A 26,145-nucleotide genomic window follows, 5' to 3' on the forward strand; every position below is an offset into this window, starting at 1 on the left:
GAGCAAGCGGGACACAGTCTGCATTATTTGTGTCGTGTGTGTGTGTGTGTGTGTGTGTGTGTGTGACACTTGATTTAGAATCCTAATTGTCATGGTTATGCATCTATGCCACTGTTGCATGGCGCAAAACTAAAAATCTGGGCAGTGAGTGAAATTGAAGACAGCCAAATTGAGAAAACAAAATGTAGCTAGCTAGTTTTTTTTTTTTTTTTAAACTGGTTACTAAGGATCGATCACAATGTCAATGCAACAAGCATTACTAAAAATGTTCAAGCGTAAAGCAGAGGATGGATGTGGAGAAAAGTAGGGCCTCTAAAAAAACTGACAAATGAGTCACCGACATTGCATGAAGCCACAGAAAGGCCAAATCTACAGCCTGAGGAGGATGAGAGATCTGCTGAATCGTGGGGTAAGCCTACTAATGAAAAGCAATACCCAGCTGTGTGGTTGAGGGTTCAATTTGAGTAATTTCAAAGGAAAAATGATTGGATGTTGGCTTCCAGTGAAGAGCTAGGGTGTAGAACATGTAGTAACATTTCCAGTTGAAAGTTTCTCTGCTCGAGGCATGAATATTGCTTCTCAATGGGCTGAATGTCAGATTTCATCTTTTGGGAAAAATAAAGAAACAACACTCACATCACTTCAAAAAAATTAATGAACACAAAAAGTCAGCTGCTCATACTGAACGTACAAAAATTCTAGAAACAGCTAAGAAAGACATGCTGATAAACATCAATGCAAAAAGTGAAGAAGCAGAATTTGAAACCACTGCTTGTGCGTTCAGGATGGCTTACTGCATTGCGAAAATGAATCGGCCGTATACTGACCACAAGAGCCTGATTGACCTGCAACAACTGAATGGGGTTGAGATCGGGCGATTGCTTCAAAGCCAACCTGTCTGCGGTGATATCATAGGGCATGTCTCCACAGAAATGAAGAAAAAAATTGTCTCGCAGATAATCGAGACCAAATCTAAGATTGCGATACTAGTTGACCAATCTACTACTCTTGTTCAAAAATCAACTTTTTATAATTTTTTTACAAGCCAGTGTTGATGGTGTTAGAAATCCAGTAGCATTTCCTTCGGATTTGATTGAGTTAGACAATGCATCGGTTAAGAACATAAAGCAAGACATAATCAAATGTTTACTAGGTTGTGGATTCACTGTGGAATTACTGACCTAGGTCTGTCAGTGTTTTGTAGTAATGGTGCAAATGTCATGCTAGCAGTCAAAGCTGGGGTGGGCAAACTCCTACAAAAAGACTTCCCAAATCTCATTTTGTGGCATTGCCTTAACCATAAACTTGAACTGGCCATTAATCAAACACTGGATATTACTGGGGGTACAAACGATATCAGACCATTTTTAGACAGCTTATACTTGCTTTACAGTCAGTCACCAAAAAATGCCCGTGAGCTCAGTACACATGCAAAGAAACTGCATGTCGTACTTACACTGAAAACTCTACCAATTTTTTTTTTATGATGGGTAGTTTCAATGTGAGAGCTGTCAATACAGTCTGGCAGACTTACCCAGCATTAGCTAAACATTTTGAGGAAGATTCACAAGACCAGTCAAGGGATAGAAAGGAATAAGCAAAATTCCAACGTCTCTCAAAACTGTGTTTGGTCAACTTTGTGAAAAATCTATCATTAATGTTGCATGTCCTAACTGAGCTCAAGAATTTGTCTGAACTCTTATAGAGAACTGACAATCCCAAAAGCAGACTCTGATGAAAATCTGTTTGCAGAGAATCGAGAGCCTACATAGAATCCCTGTGTTGCACACTGAACAGGCACAGTGAGCTGAAGAGGCTATGATGTTCAAGAACACAAAGTTGACAGGCGCTGGGAAAAGTCCCACAATTAATCCATCACAATTCATTCAGGCCATTGTTGACGACATGAGGTGCAAATTATTCACCACTGCTACTAACCAGGCTAATCAGAGCACAGCAGAAAGCAGTTAAAATTGCTTACCACAGCCTGATTGAGAATGTGTCTGTTTTCAGACCTGAAACATGGTACATTGGCCAAACCGGACAGTCTCTACGCAAAAGAATAAATGGACACAAATCTGACATCAGGAATCATAACATTCAAAAACTGGTAGGAGAACACTTCAACCTCTCTGGCCACTCAGAAAAAGATTTAAGGGTGGCAATTTTGCAACAGAAAAGCTTCAAAAACAGACTCATAGATTCATAGATACTAAGGTCAGAAGGGACCATTATGATCATCTAGTCCGACCTCCTGCACAACGCAGGCCACAGAATCTCACCCACCCACTCCTGCAATAAACCTCTCACCTATGTCTGAGGTATTGAAGTCCTCAAATTGTGGTTTAAAGACTTCAAGGAGCAGAGAATCCTCCAGCAAGTGACCCATGCCCCATGCTACAGAGGAAGGCAAAAAACCTCTGCCCTGGAGGAAAATTCCTTCCCGACCCCAAATATGGCGATCAGCTGAACCCTGAGCATATGGGCAAGATTCACCAGCCAGATACCCAGGAAAGAATTTTCTGAAGTAACTCCGATCCCACCCCATCTAACATCCCATCACAGGCCATTGGGCCTATTTACCATGAATATTTAAAGATCAATTAATTACCAAAATCATCCAATGAGAAACTGCTGAGCTTGAATTAATATGCAAACTAGATACCATTTACTTGGGTTTGAATAGAGACTGGGAATGGCTGGGTCATTACACATATTGAATCTATTTCCCTATGTTAAGTATCCTCACACCTTCTTGCCAACTGTCTAAATGGGCCATCTTGATTATCACTACAAAAGTGTTTTTCCCCTGCTGATAATAGCTCATTAATTAGCCTCTTACAGTTTGTATGGCAACGTCCACCTTCTCTGTGTGTGTATATATATATATATATATATAATCTTCTTACTATATGTTCCATTGTATGCATCTGATGAAGTGGGCTGTAGCCCACGAAAGCTTATGTTCTAATAAATTTGTTAGTCTCTAAGGTGCCACCAGTACTCCTGTTCTTTTTGTGTGAACCTCTGACAGTCAGTCACCGTGAAACACACCTGGGATTTGTGGAATAAAAGTGTTGAGCAGGACGGACTGTTCCTGAGAAATTAAAGAAATTACTCCTCACTGTAGATACTCTTGCAGCGAGTAATGCGATTGTGAACGAGGCTTCAGCGTTATGAACAACATAATCATGGATAAATGGACTGCATTGACCGCTCATCGTGTGGCGGATCTACTTTTCATTTCAATCATTGGACCTTCCTACACCGAGTGGAATCCTGCTGTATACGTTAAATCGTGGCTGAGCAAGGAACATCAGGCGGCCCATTCAACTGAGGGCATGGCACAACGAGAGCAAGCAAAGCAACAGGATCAGGCCTACTACGCACTGCTGTGGAAGTGTCTTTGATTTGGTAAGTTTCTGTCATAAATTTGAAAATTACTTTATTAAATTGTCTAATTGAATTAGCTATTTGAGTGACTATCAGTTGGTCTAACTATTGTTGAAGTTAGCTAGCTATTGAGACCCTGAGGTTATTGTGTTGATGGTTATGGAACATTTTTTCTGTAGGGGGGTTGGGGTCAGGGGTCGGTACTGTACAGGTAAAAGTTAAAATCTCCTTCACCACTGATGCTGAGCATGCCTGGCAGGAAAACAGCAACATGCTCTCATGCCTGAAGTATAGGGGAGGGGTGGATCATTGGTCTGTGAGCTGAGGAGGATGTGGAAGAACTCTGAAGGAATCACAGAACCCTTAATGTGGAATCCTGCTCTCCCTGGTACTAGAAACACAGTGGCAGCCGGAGATGGGAGAGAGACTGCTGTGCTGTGCAGAACCAGGGAAGGTGGCGGGGGCTGATGTGTGTGGGGTGTTCCCCTCCCTTGCCTCAGGATTGGTTGGTTCTGGCTGCTGTCTGAACTTAAAAAGACAGCATGCCGACACTCACTCTCCCCCAACACATACTCTGTCTCTGTCTCCCCCGTCCACACCCCGGCCACTTTCTGTCACACACTCTACTCTCCACCCCCCATTTCAGTGGAAAAGCGACTGGCAGTCTAGATGTCCATGAAATGATGGGTTTGAGAATCCTGCATTGTGTGACATTGTACCTGCCCCATGAGGCATTGCAAAGCCTTTCCAAAGAATTCTGTGGCCAGTTGCACAGTGGGAAAGCTACTGAATGTAGTGCTTAATGTGGGGAGTAAGCGTCATAATGATGGTTTTGTTTTAGGTTTTAATTGAAGTCTGTGAAACCAATATCAGTTGCCCAGTCTCTGCTTTGTACGTCAACAAGGGTTGGAAATGCTACTAAATTTTCATATTCATTCCATGCAGAAAGAAATGTTTCACATCACCCATTAATATTCTCTCTTACTTACTAAGGAGTGTCTTTAGGAGGCTCTGGAAAGAAACTCATTTTTGCATGACTTTCCTCTTTTTCCTCTCCATGTTGTTATGTAAAGAACATTTTCCCTTAAAAAAGAGCACTTATAAACATTAATCTAAGTTTCTGTAACTTTAGTGGTTAAAATTTTAGCATTAAAGTTAATAGTTAATAGACATGAGACTTCTTGTGTCTTATATAATGGATATTTTTGGATCACTATCTATGCTGTTAAAAGTATACCTGAACATAAAATGAACTCTTTTCTGCCAGTTGAACAGGTTTGTGCCTGTTCAAATACTGTTGGTCTTATGTGCAGTATAGATGGATTAGTTACTACAGTGTGTAAACCTTAACTTTTGCATTTACGTACTTTAGCCCTGATCCTGCAATCCAGTCTGTGGTGGTGCATGTCTGTGTCTGCAGTAATTCCTTGCTTAATGTTGTAGTTCTGTTATTGAAAAATGTGACTTCAAGTGAAACGATGTTAAGCGAATCCAATTTCCCCATAAGAATTAATGTAGATGGGGGAAGGGGGGAGAATGGGTTAGGTTCCAGGGAATTTTTTCTCGCTGCCTGCTAGTAGAGTATTTTGTCCACTACTTGTGGGATTATCTGGCAGAGCAGCCCGTGGGAGCTAGTGGGTCGGGGCTTGGAACCCAGCACCTCCTGGCAGGCCCTGCAGAGCAGCGCCTTATCCCCTCCCTGTCTGCGCCTCCTGAATGCAGCAAAACACCTGATTGCTGTGAGTGGGAGGGATGGGGGAGACTGCGTCGCTTCTCCTCCCCCCTCACTCGCGAGCCTCCTGGATGCGGCGAAACAGCTGTTTTGGTGGAAAAGTCCACAGATCCATTACAGCTGCATTACAACAGGTCTTACTCTTGCTTGCAGCTCCTTGGAGGAAAAAACTAGGAAGTGAAACCAGATATTCTAGGGATAACAAACATGGTAGATTAGTAGTCATGACTGTAGCACAGGTATTGAAGTTGTTTTTCAGGAAAGACAGAAATAAAGGTAAAGGTGGTGGAGTAGCATTGTATATGAATTACGAGGTAGACTGTAGAGAAATTAGAAGTAATGGAATGGATAAAACCACCTCTTTGGGTCAGAATAACTTTGGGGAGCAAAGATAACACAGCCCCCACTGGGATAGTGCTTGGGGTCTGCTACGGACCCTCAGGATACGATTGGGATATGGCTAGAGACCTCTTTCTTATTTTTAATGAAAGAAATACTACTGGGAATTGTGTGATTATGAGAGGTTTTAGTTTCCCAGATCTAGATTAGGGACAAGTGCCATTAATAATGGCAGGACCCAGATGTTCCTGGGTGGAATAGCTGACAGATTTCTTCACCAAATAGTCACTGAACCAACAAGGAGGTGATGCCATTTAAGGTTTAGTATTGGTAAGTAGCAAGGATCTGTCAGAAGAACTGGTTGTAGAAGACAGCCTTGTTTCCAGTGATTATGAGATAATTAAATTTTAAACCCTAAATGGAAGGATAAACAAAAATAGGTCTTCAAGTTGATTTTAAAAGGGTAAACTTAAAAAAGGAAGGGAATTAGTTAGGGAAGTGGCCTGGACTGAAGAACTCCAGAATCTGGATGTGGAGGAGGCTTGGAATTAGCTTCTGTAACTTTGACTTAAAGTATCTGGCCTGTATCCAATGCAAGGGGGGAAAAAATTGGTAAAAAGGTTGAAGACCAAAGTGGATGAGCGAGCATCTAAACAGGTTATTAAGAGAAGGCCAAAAGTCTACAAGGAATGGAAGATGGGAAGGATCAGCAAGGAAAGCTACTTCTTGGAGGTCAGAAAGTATAGGGAAAAAGTTAGAACTGCCAAAAGCCAAGCAAAGGCTGAGGGGATGGGTGTCTGTAAATACATCAGAGGGATAAATGCCAGGGAGAGGAATCAAATGGATATAAACTGGCCATCAACAAGTTTAGGCTTGAAATTAGATGCGAGTTTCTAACCATCAGAGAAGTCAAGTTCTGGAATAGCCTACCAGTGGGGGCAAAAAACCTAACTGGTTTCAAGACTGAGCTTGATAAATTTATGTAAGGGGTGGGTGGGAGGAGTATGATGAGATTGCCTAAAATGGCATGTGGCCCATCTGTGACTGCTAGTAGTAAATATCCCCAGTGGCTGGAGATGGGGCAGGGCTCTGAGTTACTACAGAAAATTCTTTCCCAGATATTTGGCTGGTGGGTAATTGCCAACATGCTCAGGATTCAACTGTTTGCCATATTTGGGGTTGGGAAGAAATTTTCCCCGTGGTCAGATTGGCAGTCCTGGATTGGCTCACTTTCTGGTTTAAGAGGGGTTGTTTGAGGTTCTGTGGCCTGTGATGTGCAGGAGGTCAGGGTAGAAGATCATGACGGTCCCTTCTGGCCTTAAAGGGTGACCCTTCTTTCAGTATACCATAGTAGAGATACAGAATCCCTCAATGAAGTCATGGAAGGGATGACTGTGTTAAGCGGTCTCTTGTATCTTGTGCTTAATTTTAATTTGTAGTAAGTTAAGAAGTCAGCAACAGCCAAGCATCTCTTGTGAGCAGCTGTAAACAGCATGTTACTCCCAGTTGCAACATAACTCCAGTGAAAGGTCTGTCAAATGAGAGGACTCCCTGTGGCAGTTACTCTAGTATTAGTGTCTTCCTGGCTGCTTCTGAGACTGCATTTATCAGCAGCTCCCCACTCTAAACTTTCATCAGCCCAACAGACATTTTAGTAATCAAATGGTCATTTTGGTATTGCTTTTAGCTTCGGGAACACTGACTAATTTTCAGATAAAGAGCCCATTAGTTGTGGGGAGTTGTCAAATATAGGTGCTAGTGCCCCTATACTCTATCATTATCTGTTTTGAGAATCAATTAAAAAATGTTTATGTAACACGTTAGCCATAATATTGCTTTACCTGTATACTATAGTGTCTAAAAAGACCTTCTTTGTCACTGCTTTCTTTTTGGATGACATCTGCTCTGATTTTTTTTTTTGTAATGGCATCAGGCTGAAAAAAATAGGTGAATGGCCTCTCTGTTATACAGTATCAAAATAAGTACAGAACTGTTTACTCATTTGGTCAGTTACTTCCTGCTTCATAACATGTACATATTTATCTTCTGGTCTGTCCTACACTTTTGTTCGTTTGCCTGTGAATGCTCTTTCAGCATTTTTCTTTGCAGCGAAGACTTCATGAGCTTCAATAATGTGTAGTTTGAATGTACTTCATCCGCTCTCAAAATGATTTCTGCTAATATCCTGGCTTTTATCATACTGCTGACACCAAGCGCAGAACATCAAAGCTGTCAGCATCGTATGTCAACCAGTGTCTTTTCCATGCATCTCATAACATTCTCACTTGTATAGTTCTGAATTAATCTGGATTTTCAGAATTGGTGACAGGAGGACCTTCATCTATGTCATTATTAGTCAGGTTAACGTTGCTTGACATGGTTTCAATCATCTGCTTGAAAATGAAATTGAATTAGATGCAGTCAAGTAAATTTTTCTATTTTAGTTTTATCATTGTATTCTCTGTGTAAATTGATTTGTTTTTATAATTACTTCATTGGTGAGGGCTGTCAAGAATAGTCAGCTTTTAATAGCCTTACACCCTCTTCTCCTCAACGCAGAAATTGAAATGTTCTGCTTAAGTTGTTATGCTAAGTAGCAACAGATTCACATGGCTGTGATGTAACTATGATGGTGCGTAGAATGAACTTCCATGTTGAATGGTCCCTTGTAAGTCTTCTTTCTTTGGCAAGAGTGAGTATAGGAGGATTTAGACTTCTTTAAATTCCTCCATTTTTATCTTCCAGCTTTATTTGTGGTCAGCTTTGTGCTCTATTTCCTCTGTCCTGAGCTCGGTAAACCTCCTGTAAAAATGTACCTTCTTCATGACCCCACCATTGCAGTCATCTTGTTTTTCAGTTGGTGCAAGACTGCAACCTGTTGGTATCATCTCAGCGTCTCCTTGTTTGTGACAAAATCAAATCAACGGAAGTTAAGAATATGCCATAACTTCTGACACAGAAAGCTGTTTAGTTTCATCTGCATTAAGACCCTAACAATATTATTGTCACTTACATTATATAAGTGACATTAGCATTTGTCATAAATATAAAGGGAAGGGTAAACCCCTTTAAAATCCCTCCTGGCCAGAGGAAAACTCCTCTCACCTGTAAAGGGTTAAGAAGCTAAAGGTAACCTCGCTGGCACCTGACCAAAATGACCAATGAGGAGACAAGATACTTTCAAAAGCTGGGAGGAGGGAGAGAAACAAAGGGTCTCTGTCTGTCTATATGCTGCTTTTGTCGGGGATAGATCAGGAATGGAGTCTTAGAACTTTTAGTAAGTAATCTAGCTAGGTACGCGTTAGATTATGATTTCTTTAAATGGCTGAGAAAAGAATTGTGCTGAATAGAATAACTATTTCTGTCTGTGTATCTTTTTTGTAACTTAAGGTTTTGCCTAGAGGGGTTCTCTATGTTTTGAATCTAATTACCCTGTAAGGTATCTACCATCCTGATTTTACAGAGGGGATTTCTTTACTTCTATTTACTCCTATTTCTATTAAAAGTCTTCTTGTAAGAAAACTGAATGCTTTTTCATTGTTCTCAGATCCAAGGGTTTGGGTCTGTGGTCACCTATGCAAATTGGTGAGGCTTTTTATCAAACCTTGTCCAGGAAGTGGGGTGCAAGGTTTTGGGAAGTATTTGGGCGGAAAGACGTTTCCAAACAGCTCTTCCCCAGTAACCAGTATTTGTTTGGTGGTGGTAACGGCCAATCCAAGGACAAAGGGTGGAATATTTTGTACTTCGGGGAAGTTTTTGACCTAAGCTGGTAAAGATAAGCTTAGGAGGTTTTCATGCAGGTCCCCACATCTGTACCCTAGCGTTCAGAGTGGGGGAGGAACTTTGACCTCATTGTATATCATAGCATTTAATTAAAAAAACACCCAAATTTATTACATCAACCATATGTTAATCAGATAAATGTATGAAAGATACAGGTGACAAATTGAACTTAAAATATAATTAATCACACTTTTGGTGTGTGTGTTGAGTGTAAACTTTTCAGGAGGACTGTGTGTCTTTTATAAATGGCTTTTTGTAGTCATCTTTTAGTGTACTAATCTGATTCTTCCTCTTCTCCTTGCTGTCTTGTTTTCCCTTAGTTCCCCCACCCCCTACCATTGTTCATATGTGGTGTCTGCCATTTTGAGTGTTGGCTTTCAACTTCCCCCAGTACTTGCCTCTTGCTATAGAAATTGCAGTGAGTGGTGCTGTGTAAGTCACATCGAGGGGGGTCTTAGCAGGGGAGAACATAGGGGCAGCAGAAACACCAGGACACAAGGGGAGTAAGTGTCTGGCAATAATCCTGTGGCTCTCCAGCATTAGAGAGAAGGGCACAACTTCATTTGCTCTGAGTGGGGTCTGTCCTTCCCCAAGGATTCACCTCAGATGCTACAGGTCTCTAGCCCATCACCTGTTGGACACTACTGAATTATAACAATAATACAGCATGGTTGTTGCACACTTAAATGCATTTAACTCAGGGAACTAAGTGAATGTTACTATGAGAACAATGTATATCTATAGAATATTGCATCATATTGGTAGAACTGGTGGCTATAGTTAAGGTTATCTAACATTTTCCATTATAAGACCCTGTTTTCAGTTGCTTCTAACTTTGCCAAACTTTAAGTGTTAGAGCTGACATTTTCTATGCTGAACGTCTATCTCAGGCTGAATATTTTTTGAATGTTTCAGCTACCCAAAGGCCCAGCCATTCCTGAGACAGTGCCTTGGGCAGAAATGTTGTTTTGCCCATGTTAAAATAAGTCTGAGAAATGTTTCATTTAGAAACTCCAAGTCCTCCATGCTTCGGAGAAGGGTGACCATAGCATTGAGAGTGTGCCTTTTTCTGTGTTCATGAAAATCTGCCAAAATGATAAATTTTTGAAAAATTTAAGTTGGCACATGCTTAGCAAAATTTTGTTAGGTGCTAGCAGCTACATTCTCCAGAAAGTCAATCTATGGCAAGCATGCTTCATCCCCACACATCTCCCAGTTGCTGCCTGGACTGCACATGTAACATCCCCACAGAGTAACTGAGCAGGCTCCAGAGTTGCAGGAGCTGAGCAGGACTCTTCCCGCAATTGCTCCTCGTGGCTTCTAGGAGCTGATATGGCACTGGGCACCAAAATAGAGAGCAGGGAGACTATGCTTTAAATGCTTCTCCTGCTTGCTGTCTTGGCACCAGCAGCAGGAGGAGGAAACTGCTTGATTTGAATGCAAAGGGTTGAGAAACTGGGTGTGGAGCAGGAGCCAACGGGCAAAAGTAGCATGAGGGTGAGGAGCAGCAGCAAGAGCCAAAACAGAGGAGGAGGGGGTAGAAGCAGGAACTGTGGGTTGGGGATGGATGGAGGACAGAGGTGGAAGGATCTACAACTATTAGAGAACATGCTGGTTTGAGAACTTGGAATTGAACCAGAATTCCTGAACCTCAACATTCTTTTGTTGTCTTGCAAACAGCTGTGAAACTTGTTGCCAAAATGTTTGCCTTGTTCCACTCTAGTGGCTGGCTTACCTAATGTAACAGCTTATTCCTGCTAACATTTACTTAATTAGCTTCAAATGTTAGAAGCCTATGCTGTGGATTGAAAGGTTCCATTCTTGCTTTCTGTCCATGTGGGGGTCAGTATTGTTCCACATGAAGAAAATGGGTGGAGGGACTAGTGTTTTTTTAAAACAAACAATACATAGGAAGTTATATGTATAAAAAAGTTAAAATAATGTTAAGATGGCAAAGTGAAGCAACCAAAATTTAAGAAATGTTTGTATTAAGGCTAGCTGTACAATCTTGTGCATGTACATTCTGATATAGTGCGTAATTACATGATCACATGCTATTTTTCCACTGGACACTTTCCTCATTCAGTGTACAGGATAGGTGGTGTTCTGGAAATGAATCAGGGTTATGCAGTGACGAAGAAGACAGTTGTCTGTAGGACCCATCTCATTTGTTGCAAAAGTTTTAAGGTGTGTAGTGAACCAGATAGGGAACTGAAGGAAGAAAGGATGTGTTTTATTAAGGCATATGAGTAAGTGAATTGGAGAATTCCTGCCTCTCCTCTGCCACAGAGTTTCCTGTGTTATGCTGAACAAGCCACTTACACCAAAATTTTCGCAGGAGGTCAATAACTTGTTTTCTGGCTGCTTAATTTAAGACAACTGCAGCCAGATTTGCAGAAGTACTGAGTGCTCACAACTGAACTGAAGTTGATCAGAATTGTGCTTTGAACCTATAAAGTGCTTTAAAAATGCTAAGTACTCTGAAAAATGAGACTAGTTGTTTGAAGTTGGGCACCCAAAATTAATGGACTCTTGACAGTTTTGGCCCCTGTACTTTTTGTTCCTTATCTGGCTAAAATGGGGATAATAACTGTATATGGTTTTTTTTTTAAGATAAAAATTCATTAGCAGTTTTGGAGCACTCAGATTCTGTGGTGACAATGTCATGGAAAAGCCCATAGGAAGCTCATAATTTTGTGTTCAGGACAGGATTTAGGTGTTGTGTGGTTAAGAAGGCCTTGGGTTGCACGTTGAATAAGGATAAACAGAAGTGTTGAATTACTGTCCATTCAGTGAGCACAGTCCATCCTAGGTGCTAAATGAGGCAGGGGTCCTGTGAAGAAAAATTCTGATTATGTATTTTAAGACTGTCATAAGGTGTCCACACCAGGACACCAAACTAAGGTTCTTTTTCGAGTGCTTGCTCATGTCCATTCCATTCTAGGTCTGTGTGCTCGCCACGTACACCAGTGCTGGAAGTTTTGCCCTCAGTGGTATCCATAGGGGACTGGGTCTGGCGCCCTCTGGAGTGGCATGCATACCTGCTGTATAAGGGGCGCCTCTGGCCCCTCCACCCATTCCCCAGGCTTTAAGCCGTGTGAGTGCTGTCGGAAGCCCATGCCAATTAATGACCTGCATCAAAGCTGCTTAAAATGCCTGGGTGAAGCCCACATCAGTGACAAGTGTCGAATATGTAGGAGCTTCAAGCCAAGAACCAAGAAGGAGCGGGACATAAGGTTCAGAGTGCGCCTCGTGGAGTCAGCCCTCGCACTGGTCTCCGAGCCACTGAAGTCACTGTGTGCATCGTCATCTGTGCAGAGTGCGTCTTCAGCATTGACTTCCTGACGCTGGTCCCAGTTGCGAGCACCGGCGAAGAGGCCTAAAAAGTGCCAGGACAGAGGGCTCTCCCCAGTTCCACATGGGGTGAGGGCAAAGGCTGTGGAGGCGCACATGCCCCCGAGGGATAGCAGCTCTTCGGTGCTGAGCCTAGCACGGACATCCCCAGCTAGGCCCTCCAGCCCCCCAAGATGCATATTCCGTCTAGTGGAAGAGGTCCCCAGCTACTGGAAGCCCCATCCACCCTGGAGGCCTTCCAGGCGGCCAAAGACATTATGTCTTTGCCAGTGCCACTGATACCTTGCTCCGGCATGGTTGTCTTCAAAGGGAAGCCAGCGCAGGGACCTGCTCTGCAGTCCTCATCGGTGCAACATTGCTCCCCAGCACTGAGGAGGTCGATGTTGAAGTGTCGATCCCCGGGGATGCACTTCCGACCTGCCCAGACTGACCAGAGTTCCCAGCATTGCTGGCAGGATTCCTGGTTCCAGTCCCCCACAGGATGGCGCCGCTCACCCAAGAACTGGCATAGAACTGAGGCTCAGTGGTCCTGGAGTGGCACCAGTCTCCGGGCAGGAGACATCACTCCCCAGGGTGAAGGTCCCCAGTGGAGCCACGACATAGCAGATCCTCTTCATTGAGGGGGATGTCGTGAGGTCCGCTGTGCCAACCGGCTTCATCCAGGCGTCACCCTTCAAGCCAGCCACTCTTGGCCAAGCACGGAGGAGCTCTGTGGGGTTACCATCTGGTGCCTGGCCCCCAGGCCAGTGGCTTTCCCCATGGCAGTTCTGGACTCCATGGTGGTTTCCGCAGCCGCTGGGGACTCTCATCCAGCGTTTGGTGTCGGGCGCATCAGACAGGAGATTGGAGAACGTATCCCGCCCTCCCCTGGCATCGGACGCGGCGTCAGACTGTGGTGCCCAGGAGCCTACTATGGGGGTAGAGGCTAACCTAGAGGTTCGAAGTCTCACCCACCCTTCCACCAGGCCCTGCCTCATGGTCGTCTTCACCTTTGATGAAGCAGTCGCGGGACCATCCCAGTCGATTCCTCGGGACAATGCTAAGGCCCACCAGGAGCTGCTTTAGAGGGTGGCAGGAAGCCTTGGCTTACAGGCGGAGGAGTTAGTGGAACCCTTCGATGGCCTGTTTGACATCCTGGCAGCGGTAGCCCTGTGCACGCTACCTGTGCATGAAGGGGTGGCAAAACTGGTGAAGGCCCTCTGGCAAATCCCTTCCTCCGTCCTGACCATTTCCGAGCAGGTGGAGAGGAAGTACTATGTCCTGGTGATGGGATCTGAATATTTGTATATCCACCCTGCCCCAAACTCTCTCGTGGTATGTGCGGTTAACAAGAGAGATAGGGGCAACCTGGCCCTACTCCCAAGAACAAAGACTGCAAGAGGCTTGACTTGTTTGGAAGGAAGGTTTATTCATCTGCCGGTCTCCAGCTCAGTGGCTAAGCACTAGGCCCTGCTTGGCAGATACGATTTTAATGTTTGGCAGTCTATTGCTAAGTTCGCGGATGCGCTGCCTGAGGAGTCCAAGACGGAGTTAAGGCAATCCTTGAGGATGGGAAAACGGTGGCAAGATCCTCTCTCCAGACAGTGTCAGATGCAGTGGACTTGGCTGTGAGGTCCATGGCCACAGCAGTCGCGATGAGATGGGCTTCATGGCTAATGTTGTCTGGGCTGGCCACGGAAGCTCAGCTCACTCTACAGGACCTCCCCTTTGATAACCCTGGCAATGTTTGCAGAGCAAACAGATGCAAAAGTACATGGGCTACAGGACTCCAGGGCTACCTTTCGGCCTCTACACACCAGCCCATGCTAGAAAGAGGTTCAAGCCGCAGCAATCTTAGACCTACCAGTCAGGTGAGATCGGAGCCCTATCATAAGAAGGGCAGGGGTTACAAGTGCTGCCAGGGCCACCAATCAGGCTCAGCCTCCCAGTCAGGTTTGTCCTGCTTCTCTCAAGGGAACACATGGGCATTTTGAGGGTGCGCCTGAGGGCGACATTCCCAGACTGCAAACTGGGTCTTTCCCCTTTTTGTTTTACCAATCGCCTTTCTTTTTTCCTCCCCGCTTGGCTCACAATATCTATGGATCATTGGGTCCTCAGCACTGTGGCAGTGGGGTACACCCTGCAGTTTATTTCTACTCCTCCCTCCTACCACCTCTTCCTCGTCCCTCTTCAGGGACCCTTCTCATGAACAGCTGCTCGGACAGGAAGTACATGCCCTTCTACAAGTCGGGGCTGTAGAGGAAGTCCCTGCGCATGGAAGGGGTTTCTATTCCCGATATTTTCTCATTCCAAAGGCCAAGGGCAGTCTCCACAGCATTCTGGACCTGCAGAATGTCAACAGGTATCTCAAGAAGTTGATGTTCTGCATGGTCTCCCTGGCCTCCATCATCCCTTCCCTGGATCCGGGAGACTGGTATGCCGCCCTCGATTTGAAAGACGCATATTTTTATATATCAATATTCCAAGGACACAGATGCTTTTTGTGCTGCTTGGTGGGACCACTCACTACCAGTTTACGGTGCTCCCCTTCAGCCTTGCAATGGCACCAGGGGTGTTTACCAAATGCATGTTGGTAGTGGCCACTTACCTCAGGCGTTGGGGAATCCAGATCTACCCATACCTGAAGGACTGGCTCATCAAGGGACACTCCAGGTCCTGAGTCCAGCACAGTGTCAAAGTGCTGCAGGATTCGGGCTAAGCTCTGGGTCTGTCAGCGTTAGTTCAGGTCCAGAGGATAGAGTTAATCGTTGCGGTGCTGGACTCTACTGAAGTCAGGGCATTCCTATCACAGGACAGGTTCAACTCGATGTCAGAGCTGATCGCCGAACTCTTTGTGCACTCAATTACCACAGTCAGAGTCTGTCTCAGACTTCTAGGCCACATGGCTGCGTGGTCCGCCGTGCAAGGCTCAAAATGCAGCCCCTCCAGCTGTGGCTGGCAATGGCCTACTCGCTGTCCAGAGATCACCTGGATAAGGTTGTTGCGATACCATACAGCGTACTCACCTCCCTAAAGTGATGGTCCGACTCAAAGCGGGTGATGACAGGAGTGCCATTTGTGAACCCTTGACCCACAATATCGCTGATTTTGGATGCCTCAGGGCACGTTTCTGAACATTGAGGACTCAAGGAACTTGGTCCGTGGAGGAGCATGCGCTGCACAGAAACGTCAAAGAACTCAGGGCCATCCGTCTAGGTTGTGGGGTCTGTCTTCCCCAGTTGTCGGGTCAAGCAGTACTAGTCGTGACAGACAACAAGGCCTCCATGTTCTATAAAAAGAACAGGAGTACTTGTGGCACCTTAGAGACTAACAAATTTATTAGAACATAAGCTTTCGTGGGCTACAGCCCACTTCATCAGATGCATACATGGAACATACAGTAAGAAGATTACATATATATATATATATACAGAGAAGGTGGAAGTTGCCATACAAACTGTAAGAGGCTAATTAATGAGCTATTATCAGCAGGGGAAAAAAACTTTTGTAGTGATAATCAAGATGGCCCATTTAGACAGTTGACTAGAAGGTGTGAGGGACTTAACATAGGGAAATAGATTCAATATGTGTAATGACCGAGCCACTCCCAGTCTCTATTCAAACCCAAGTAAATGGTATCTAGTTTGCATATTAATTCAAGCTCAGCAGTTTCTCACTGGAGTTTGTTTTTGAAGCTTTTCTGTTGCAAAATTGCCACCCTTAAATCTTTTACTGAGTGGCCAGAGAGGTTGAAGTGTTCTCCTACCGGTTTTTGAATATTATGATTCCTGATGTCAGATTTGTGTCCATTTATTCTTTTGTGTAAAGACTGTCTGGTTTGGCCAATGTACACGGCAGAGTTGCATTGCTGGCACATGATGGCATATATCACCTTGGTAGATGTGCAGGTGAACGAGCCCCTGATGGTGTGGCTAATGTGATTAGGTCCTATGATGGTGTCACTTGAATAAATATGTGAACAGAGTTGGCATCGGGCTTTGTTGCAAGGATAGGTTCCTGGGTTAGTGTTTTTGTGTGGTTGCTGGTGAGTATTTGCTTCAGGTTGGGGGGCTGTCTGTAAGCGAGGATTGATCTGTCTCCCAAGATCTGTGAGAGCGAGGATCGTTTTTCAGGATAGGTTGAAAATCTTTGATGCGCTGGAGATGTTTTAGTTGGGGGCTGAAGGTGTGTTCTGTGTGAACAGACAAGGGGGAGCACAATCACCAGCTCTTTGTCAGAAAGCCATCTGTCTGTGGGACTTCTGTATCCAGCACCAAATCCACATGGAGGCAGCACATGTCCCTGGCATTCACAACATGCTAGTGGACCGCCTCAGCAGTGCCTTTTGCTCTCACCACGAGTGGGAGCTCTATCCTGAGGTCGCCCGGATGATCTTCCACAGGTGGGGTACTCCTCAAGTAGACTTCTTCACCACCAAACAGAACAAGACATGGAAGTGCTGCAGGAATCTCTCTTCTCAGATTTCCAAGGCATTGAAAATGGCTGCGTTGACATGAGCATAGTTTTGGGCCTGACTAGGGTCTAACGCATGATACATGGTTTGCGCTTCTCCAGTTTAGTATGGGGCTAGCACCACGGCCCATCTTGTTAGTAACATTTCACATTTCAATGCGGAAACTAAGAATATAATTCCAAAACTGAGCCAATAAGAAGATGAATTATGAACAAAACACCAGATTTGGAGTAAACAATCCCCAAATGATTGAAAACAAATGAAAGGAGAAGTGTAGAACATTTGCAGGGTAAGGAACTGAAGTGTCTCCTTTCAGAAGAAAAATGAGGAGCACTGAGATGCTTTATAGTAAGCATTTTCACACGTGCTACAGAATGTCAAGTGAAGCATGGCACTGAAGCAGCAAATTGTCTGAAGTAGAAGTTAGCTGTTAGCAGAGACTCCTTAGCAGAATGACAATACAGATGAGCAGAGACATAGGTACTGAATGGCCCAAGGCCTGAGGCAGCACCCACTATCAAGGAAGAGTAAAGATATTCAAATAATTTCTCGTAATGTTTCCCCTTTTTTTTGCAATTTGACTGGCATGACTGGCTAGGTCCAACTGATGATTTAAACTATATCCAATGTGTTTTTGCATATACTTCAAGTTCTGCCTGTTTGCCAGATTTAATTCTAGTATTTTAGGCAGCCTATGCTTAGTTTCTTAGGCATCAAAGGAATGTGGATGCAGGCTACCAGTTCATTTTAGTCATCTTGCTTTATGTAACCAGGTACTCTGAAATAGCATCATTACGTTTGATGAACACCAAAATGTTGGCCACTGAACTCCTGAAAATCTTTACTCTGGTTGGGGTACTTGGAAAATCTTAACAGACCAGGGAATGAACTTTGTCTCAGGCAATCCAACTATTATGTCAGTTGCTGAAAATCAAGGCCCGTGGTGTGTCTGTTCACCATCCCCAGACAGGTGGCCCGATGGAAAGGTTTAACAAAACACTGAAGACGATGCTCCAGAAGTTTTTCCTCATGGCTGTCTGATGCTGGGACCAGTTATTCCATCCTCTCCTTTTTGCTGTGAGAGAAATTTCCCATTCCTCCACTGGCTTTTCGTCTTTTGAGCTGCTATATGGGAGGCAACCTGGAGGGATTTTAGTCCTTGTTTGAGAAATGTGGGAGGAACAACCGTCTCAGACCAGTAATGTAGTGTACAGGAGACGCTTCATGCCCTGAGCTCCTTAGACAGAAAGAACCTTCTACATGTCCAGAATGCACAGGAGGCAGCCTATAATAAAAGGGCTCATCTCTGGGAGTTCCAGCCAGGTAACTGGGTTGTCCTATTACGACCAAGCTCAGAATCAAAACTTCTAGCCCATTGGCAAGGGTCCCATGAAGTGTTGCGATGAGTGGGGACAGTAAACTACGAAATCAGACAACCGGCTAAACAAAAGGTACGCCAAATCTACCATGTGGACCTGTTAAAAGCATGGAAAGCACAAGAAAGTCTGCTAATAACCCCTGACCCACTTGAACCAGAATTAGGTCCACAGGTTGCTGAGGCCTCAGAGCCAGCTCTGGTCAAAATTGGAAATAACCTCACCATGGACCAGAGAGCCCAAGCTCAACAGGTGATCGCTACCTTCTCTTCCATATTTTCTACTCAACCTGATCAGACTCATTTAATAACCCATAATATCCAAACAGAACTGGTGCTTAAAATCTTCCACCCTTTTTCCAGAAATTCAGAGAAACCATATAGCAAGAACTCCAATCAATGCTAGAACTAGGAGTAATTGAGGAATCCTTCAGTGACCGGAAAAGCCCCATAGTGTTGGTCCCTATGCCTGATGGAACCATTTGGTATTGTATTGACTTTTGAAAGATCAATGCAATCTAAAAATTTCATGCGTACCCGATGATCTGCATTGATGAACTACTTGACTGGCTGAGGGAAGCAGAGTATGCACCACCCTGGATCTGACAAAGGGATATTGGCAGATCCCCCTCACACCAGAGTCCAGGGAAAAGTCAGCTGTTTCCATGCCTTTGGGCTCTTTCAGTTCTGGACAATGCTCTTTGGGTTGTATGGGGCCCCAGCCACATTCCAATGGCTGATGGACCAATGCTGCAACCCCATAACCAGTATGTGGCTATGTAACTAGATGACAGCGTAGTCTACCGTTGGAATTGGCAGGACCACCTACAACATTTGATGGCTGTGTTACAGTCTCTCCAGGAAGCTGGCCTACTGCAAATCCTGAGTAAGGATGACATAACCTACCTTGGGTACGCGTTAGGAAAAGACACAGTGTGACCCTTGGTCGCCAAGGTCCAGGCCCTTGTGCCCAATAGCTTCCTCAAGGAAACCGCTACGGTGGTTTTTGGGACTAGTTGGGTACTATGGCCGATTTTATTCTGGGTTTCCTCAACTATTGTAGCACCCCTCACTGACCTCTTCAGGGCTGGTGGCGCTCCCCCCCCCCCCAAAAAAAAAAAAAAAAATCCAGTGGACCAAAGCTTGTGAGGAGGCTTTTCAAGCCCTGACAGCCCAACTCTGCTGAGAACCTATTTTGTACAGCCCTGATTTTACAAGAAGTTCCTGCTACAGACGGATGCATCGGACGTAGGTCTAGGAGCTTATTGTCCCAGGTAGTGAGAGGTGATGAACACAGAGTCAGTGGCATAGTTGGGAATGCTCAGCTTTTCTGAGTCTCATTCCTGTGCCCTGTCTTTTGGGCTATAGTGCCTCAAGATTAGCAAGAGCCTGCACAACAGCAGATGGCAATGTCTCTTGGCTGATGTATTATTTTAAAACATGTTTTTCTATTTTACATGATTATGTGGGGTTTCTTATGAGTACAACAGTTGAACAGCAGGGGTAGGGTAGTTACTGCGAGAAGGACCATGGCTAGAAAAATTCCCAGACCTAGTTCTCTCTCTTGCTGCTTCTGGTTATGCATATCAGAAAGAAAATGCAAGCGGCAGTAAGATAAAGAAAAGAATTCTCAGGGTTCATGAGAGAATTCCATTGTCCACAGTCTGTACTGAATCTCTCACAAAATAATTCAGGGTACCGCAGTGTCCCAGTACATATCCCCGTGCTGTTGAACGTAGTCACTAATGATCTGGAAAAGGGGTCAACAGTGAGGTAGCAAAACTTGCAGACTATACTCTATTACTCAAGATTAAGTTAAGGCCAAACTGACTCTGAAGAGTCAGATCTCTCAAAGCTGGGTGACTGGGCAACAAAATGGCAGATGAAATTCAAATGTTGATAAATGCCACGTATGAATGCACATTGAAAAATATCCATATTATACCTACAAAACGATGGGGTCTAAATGATCTGTTACCACTCAAGAAAGAGATCTTGGAGTCATTGGGGATAGTTCTCTTCAAAAATCTGCTCTTTGTGCAGTGGTAGTCAAAAAATCTAACAATGTTAGGAACCATTAGGAAAGAGATAGATAATAAGACAGAAGATATCATAATGCCACTATTTAAATCCATGGAATGCCCACACCTGGAATAATGCATGCTGTTCTGGTCACCCCACCTCAAAAAAGATATATTAGGATTAGAAAAAGTACAGAGAAGGGCAAAACAAAAAGGATTAGGGGTATGGAACAACTTCCATATGAGGAGAGATGAAAAAGACTGGGACTGTTCAGCTTAGAAAAGAGATGGCTGGGGGCGGGGCCGGGTGGGGGAGGGAATATGATAGTGATCTGTAAAATCATGAATGGTGTGGAGAAAATGAATAAACCAATGTTATTTACCCCTTCACATAATGGAAGAACCAGGGGTCACCCAATGAAATTAATAGGCAGCAAATTTACAACATATAAGAGTATTTTTTCACACAACGCACACTCAGCCTGTGGAACTCATTTCCAGGGGATGATGTGAAGACAAAACATATAACTTTGTTCATTAAAGAATTAGGTAGGTTCATGGAGGGATAGGTCCATTAATGGCTATTAGCCAACATAGTCTGGGTGGCAACCATATGCTCTCAGTGACCCTAAACTTCAGACTGCCAGAATCTGGGAGTGGATGACAGCTTCATAGGGAATTAACAGACCAGACAATCATTGAGTGATTCATTACCTCTGAAGCATCTGGCACCAGGCACTACTGGAAGACAAGATGCTAGGCTAGAAGGACCATTAGTCTGACCCAATATGGCCATTCTTATGTTCTTATAATGTAAAACTTGAAAAGTCTCCTGAGGCTTTATCAAATAAAACATACAACATGTGATTCACTATGTGCAGTTATAAAAATGCACATAGTGTTGAAAACAAAAATCTTTCAAGTGTATAATTGAAACCTCAAACCACATTAACTAAGTACCTAATCTGGTAACTATTCTTTTCATAAATGCCCTTTGCTAGCCATAAGCTCTTGCCAACTTACTACTTTTTCAGTGCCTAGCACATCACAAGTCTGATCTCAGCTATCAGAATGTGCTAGACATACGTGATTTGAAATTTAACTGGAGGGCGAGGCGTCTGTACGCCTTTTATAATTTAGCAAAATTCTGAATTCTTCTGTTGTTTCTTTCTTACTATCATTTCCACCTTTTGATGCACCTGATTACTTATACTACTGTAGCCACCTAGAAACCCTAGTCATGGAATTGATTTAATGTTTACATGGCCTAATCACCTGTTGGCCTTTGCCATTAGTGGGTGTTAAAGATGAACAGAACTCTCCTGCAGGAAGTGGAGGTTGGAGAGCTGCTGGAAGGAAGACTAAAATAACCATTGAGTCTACATTTTGATGGCATTGACTAAGTGTTATTTGCTGGGTCATGAAATTCAAAGTTCTCTATTTGACATGAACAGACAAGGTTTCATTCATTTTGAATCTGAAGAGATCAGTTTCCTTCATAAGAATACATCTTCTTTACCTTGTGACTTAACTCTTGACGATATTTACACTTAAGAAGAATTATTTGCATTTGTTACTTCATTCATTTCTTCTTTTCTTACCAATTCCTTCAAATTACTGCGTTCTGAGTCATAAATTTTTACACTGAGACTAGGTAATTACCAAACACTGCTAAGTTGTTTGCAGTATTGGTCTGCACCTTTCATCAATACATACAGTTAAGATGAGAAACAACCACCTACTGAAATAGTAAATTTAATGTTGTGAAGATTGAAAACTGAAAAGTAAGAAGACCCATTTAGCTGCATTTAAAAACTGTCATTACCATGTGCCTTTTGCCTACTTTCCACAAGCTTCTCGATTCTGACAAACCAAGCCTGTTAACAGTTAACCCCCTCTACTTCCCACTCTTCAGTAGCAAATTGTAATTGATTCCACCCACAGTCCATGTTCTGCGCCATTTTCCTTCCCCTCTAATGACAGGTTTCAGAGTAACAGCCGTGTTAGTCTGTATTTGCAAAAAGGAAAGGATTACTTGTGGCACCTTAGAGACTAACCAATTTATTTGAGCATAAGCTTTCGTGAGCTATAGCTCACTTCATCGGATGCATACTGTGGAAAGTGTAGAATTTCTTTTTATACACACAAAGCATGAAAAAATACCTCCCCCCACCCCACTCTCCTGCTGGTAATAGCTTATCAAAAGTGATCACTCTCCTTACAATGCGTATGATAATCAAGTTGGGCCATTTCCAGCACAAATCCAGGTTTTCAGGGGGGTGGGGGGGAGAGAGAACCTGGATTTGTGCTGGAAATGGCCCAACTTGATTATCATACACATTGTAAGGAGAAAAGGAGTACTTGTTGCACCTTAGAAACTAATCAATTTATTTGAGCATAAGCTGTAGCTCACGAAAGCTTATGCTCAAATAAATTGGTTAGTCTCTAAGATGCCACAAGTACTCCTTTTCTTCTTCCCCTCTAAGTTACCTCCCACCTGTCAGCTTTGTTTCCTGCTCCAGGCAAGCTCTGCACAGTAGTGAGCGGGGCAGGGGCTGGAGCTGCTCCCTCAGGAGGCTGCGAGGAGGTTTTGGGACTGGCTCCCACTTGCCACCCTGATAGTGCATGCTGCCCTGCACATGCAGCCCCTGGGAGGGCAGTGGTGGGGGTGGGTCAGAGAGTGGAGTGGGGACTAAGCAGCTGCCCTGAAGAGAGGGGGAGTAGCTGGGGTGTTGTGGGTCATCCTCCCCAAGGTGTACTGAGCCAGGAGCTCTGCCACTCCCCTAAAGGGCACCCACTTAGTCCCCACTCTGCTTTCTGGTCCTTGCTCATGGGACCCCTGCCTTCCTTGGGGCTGTGTGTGCGGGGCATCTGGGCAGTATGCACCAAAATTTGACTTGTGACTGGGAAGGACTCTCTGCAAAAAAATAATAAAATACAATTCTTCTGGTCGATCTCCATTGAAAACCCCACAGGCTTTCTCTGATAGTGTGTTTCAGCAGACTATGGGTTAACACTGATCTGAACTGCCGCCATTTGCAAATGGAGGTGCGGCTTCCATTTACAGTATACTGCACCACGCATTGTTGGCATAGAGAGGACTAAGGAAATTGCCCCAAGGACCTCGGGTATACATCTGGAGCACTTCTGGACTTGAGTCAAGCTGGGGCTGTGTGCACACAAGAAAGCAATAGGACTTTGATGTTACATCCCAGCTGAACCCGGGCTTGGAGCCTCCAGCCATTCAGAGTACTGGGTTTGAGCCCTAGGTTAACAGAATTGGTGAGTGGATGCAAGGGGGCTTAGGCTTGAACCCAGGATCAAGCCCAGGCTTACACTGGTGTGTAGCCATATTCTGAAAGATTCACTTTTATGTTTAGTTGTATTCTTACATTTGCACATACTGAGGTTTGTTCGGTACCTAGTATAACTTGCACATGTATTTTACTACTACTGATGTAGAAAAGCAATGACATTCAGTGAAGATGGATTTTTATCAATCTTCTTCAATGTTTTGCCTTCTATCTTAACTTGTGTATAATATCTTAATTTCATTTTTAGTGAGCTTTTTTTTTCATTGCTATTGCTCTCTAATGCTGGATTTCCTTCTCATGCTGCTGCTGTTTGTCTGTATAACTTGCCTAGGTTTAGTCTGTTGTCCTTGATACCCCTGTATGTTTTTTGGTCTTGGTGTGCTCTTGCTACACCTAGTACCATCTTCTTATGGTATCTGATCTTAAAAACCTTCTGAATTTAATATTCAGTACCAGGGTGGTGGTTAACCAGTAGCTATAAATTTACATTGTGACGCTGGCAGACCAGATGTCAATTGATGCCAAGGCCCCAAATTCTCAACAAAACATAGACACAAACATAGCTGGAAAACAGTCTGGCTCACGTTTGTGTTAGTATTATAAAATAAATAGATGTTAAGTTTTATGAAAATATGTTTAGTATTTAGATGTTATGAAACACTTGTAGAATGCTGTATGTTGCTGTACTTAGGTGGACAAAGGGTGAGTGTAGTCACTGCGTTACTCATGTCAACCCTAACTGTTCTCCAGCAGCTGCTTCCAATGCTCCAGACTGATGGCTCTGGTCACCATTGTGAACTCCACTGCCCAGAGGCCATGGAGACGGGAAGACTCTTCTCTTACCTTTTAAAGCCCCCCAAATTTTTGAAATTCCTTTTCCTAATTGCCTGGCTTGGCGAGCACACTTAGCCGCTCTCCATTATTGAGTGCAGCTGCCCAGCTGCCCGTGCTGGCTACAGGCTCCAGACATGCTCCTGCCTGGAGTAGACATGAAATATTGGATCTCTTGGGCCTGTGTGAAGAAGAGGCTGTACAGGCACAGCTCTGTACCAGCCATAGAAACATTGACATATATGAGCAGATTGCTAGGGGCATATAGGAGGAGGAGTATGACAGGGACCACCAGTATTGCTGCTTGAAGGTCAAGAAGCTGTGGCATGCATACTAAAAGGCCAGGGAGGCTAATGATTGATCCAGTGCTGAGCCCCAGACCTGCTGCTTTTACAAAGATCTACATGCCGTCCTTGTCAGAGACCCCACCATCGCAACACCATGGATGTCTCTGAGGAGCCTGAGTCCCAGGCATCTGCTGGGAACAGTGAGGATGGGGAGGAGTTTGGAGGACAGGTGACTGGGGAATCAAGTTGTGGGGGAAGCCAGGACCTGTTCTTGACTCCACTGCAGTCCGGCTAGTCCCAGCAGTCGAGCATAGGCGAGCCTGAGGCAGGAGAAGGAACCTCTGGTAAGTGTAGATAAATTTTCAGTTCTGGGGATGGCACTCCCAAAGTAGCAGGACACATCTTTTGACTTTTTTCATTAATTTACTCATGCTAAAAAAGGTAATGGTACAGCCAAGAGAGGTAGAGTTGCTATCAGCTTTAGAGTCTCCTTTGGAGTTAGGCCGGGGGGAATGCGGGCAGGGGGGGAGGGAAGTGGTGGCATGCAGGGCAGTTTACGTACACAGGGATGTCCCTTGAATCTATAGTCTATACTCGCCCTGTGTTGATCTAAGTATATTGACCATGGCCTGAGAAGTCTCGGAAATTTCATGGAGGTACCCTGCAATCATCTGCTGAAGGTTTCTAGGGAGGGCTGCCTTATTTCTTCCTCTGTGGTAAGACACTTTTCCACACCACTCAGCAATAACTTCAGCAGGCATCGCTGCAGTACAGGATGCCAACAGCAGCTGTGGTCTCTCTGTCTTTGTTACCATCAGGAGTCAGAGGTCAGCTAAAATTACCACTGCCTGTGGAAAACGGTGCCAATATTCAGTGCGATTGCCCTATACTACTAGAATCATGCAACTGAGTAGTGCCCCCCCCCACCCCCCCCATTTTCCTGACCTTAGTCGGGCCATACTCACCATGGCTGACGCTGTGACTGGTGCTGGGCACAAGCAATTGCAAGCAGAAGTGAGAAGGTAGTACTTAAAACTTTTGGGGAGCAAGGGCAGTGAGTTCAGCATCTTAAGTTTTGCTTTCTGTAGTCAATACGCTGACTGTAGTACCTCTGTGTTGTATCAGAGTAACAGCCGTGTTAGTCTGTATTCGTAAAAAGAAAAAAGAAAAGGAGTACTTGTGGCACCTTAGAGACTAACCAGTTTATTTGAGCATGAGCTTTCGTGAGCTACAGCTCACTTCATCGGATGCATAGCATATCGT

The 26,145-nt window shown here is 44.2% G+C and overlaps 1 protein-coding gene and 1 pseudogene across 1 annotated transcript in view; both read left to right on the top strand.

Moving 5' to 3' along the window:
* The window catches only part of TDRD3 (tudor domain containing 3), a 302,953-nt gene that overhangs the window by 17,606 nt on the left and 259,202 nt on the right, over window positions 1-26,145 (top strand). The gene's annotated exons all lie outside the window — the stretch shown is intronic.
* Window positions 239-4,196, top strand: LOC141987837 (E3 SUMO-protein ligase KIAA1586-like; annotated as a pseudogene).

This window comes from Natator depressus, chromosome 1 (genome assembly GCF_965152275.1).
Source record: "Natator depressus isolate rNatDep1 chromosome 1, rNatDep2.hap1, whole genome shotgun sequence".
NCBI lineage: Eukaryota > Metazoa > Chordata > Testudines > Cheloniidae > Natator > Natator depressus.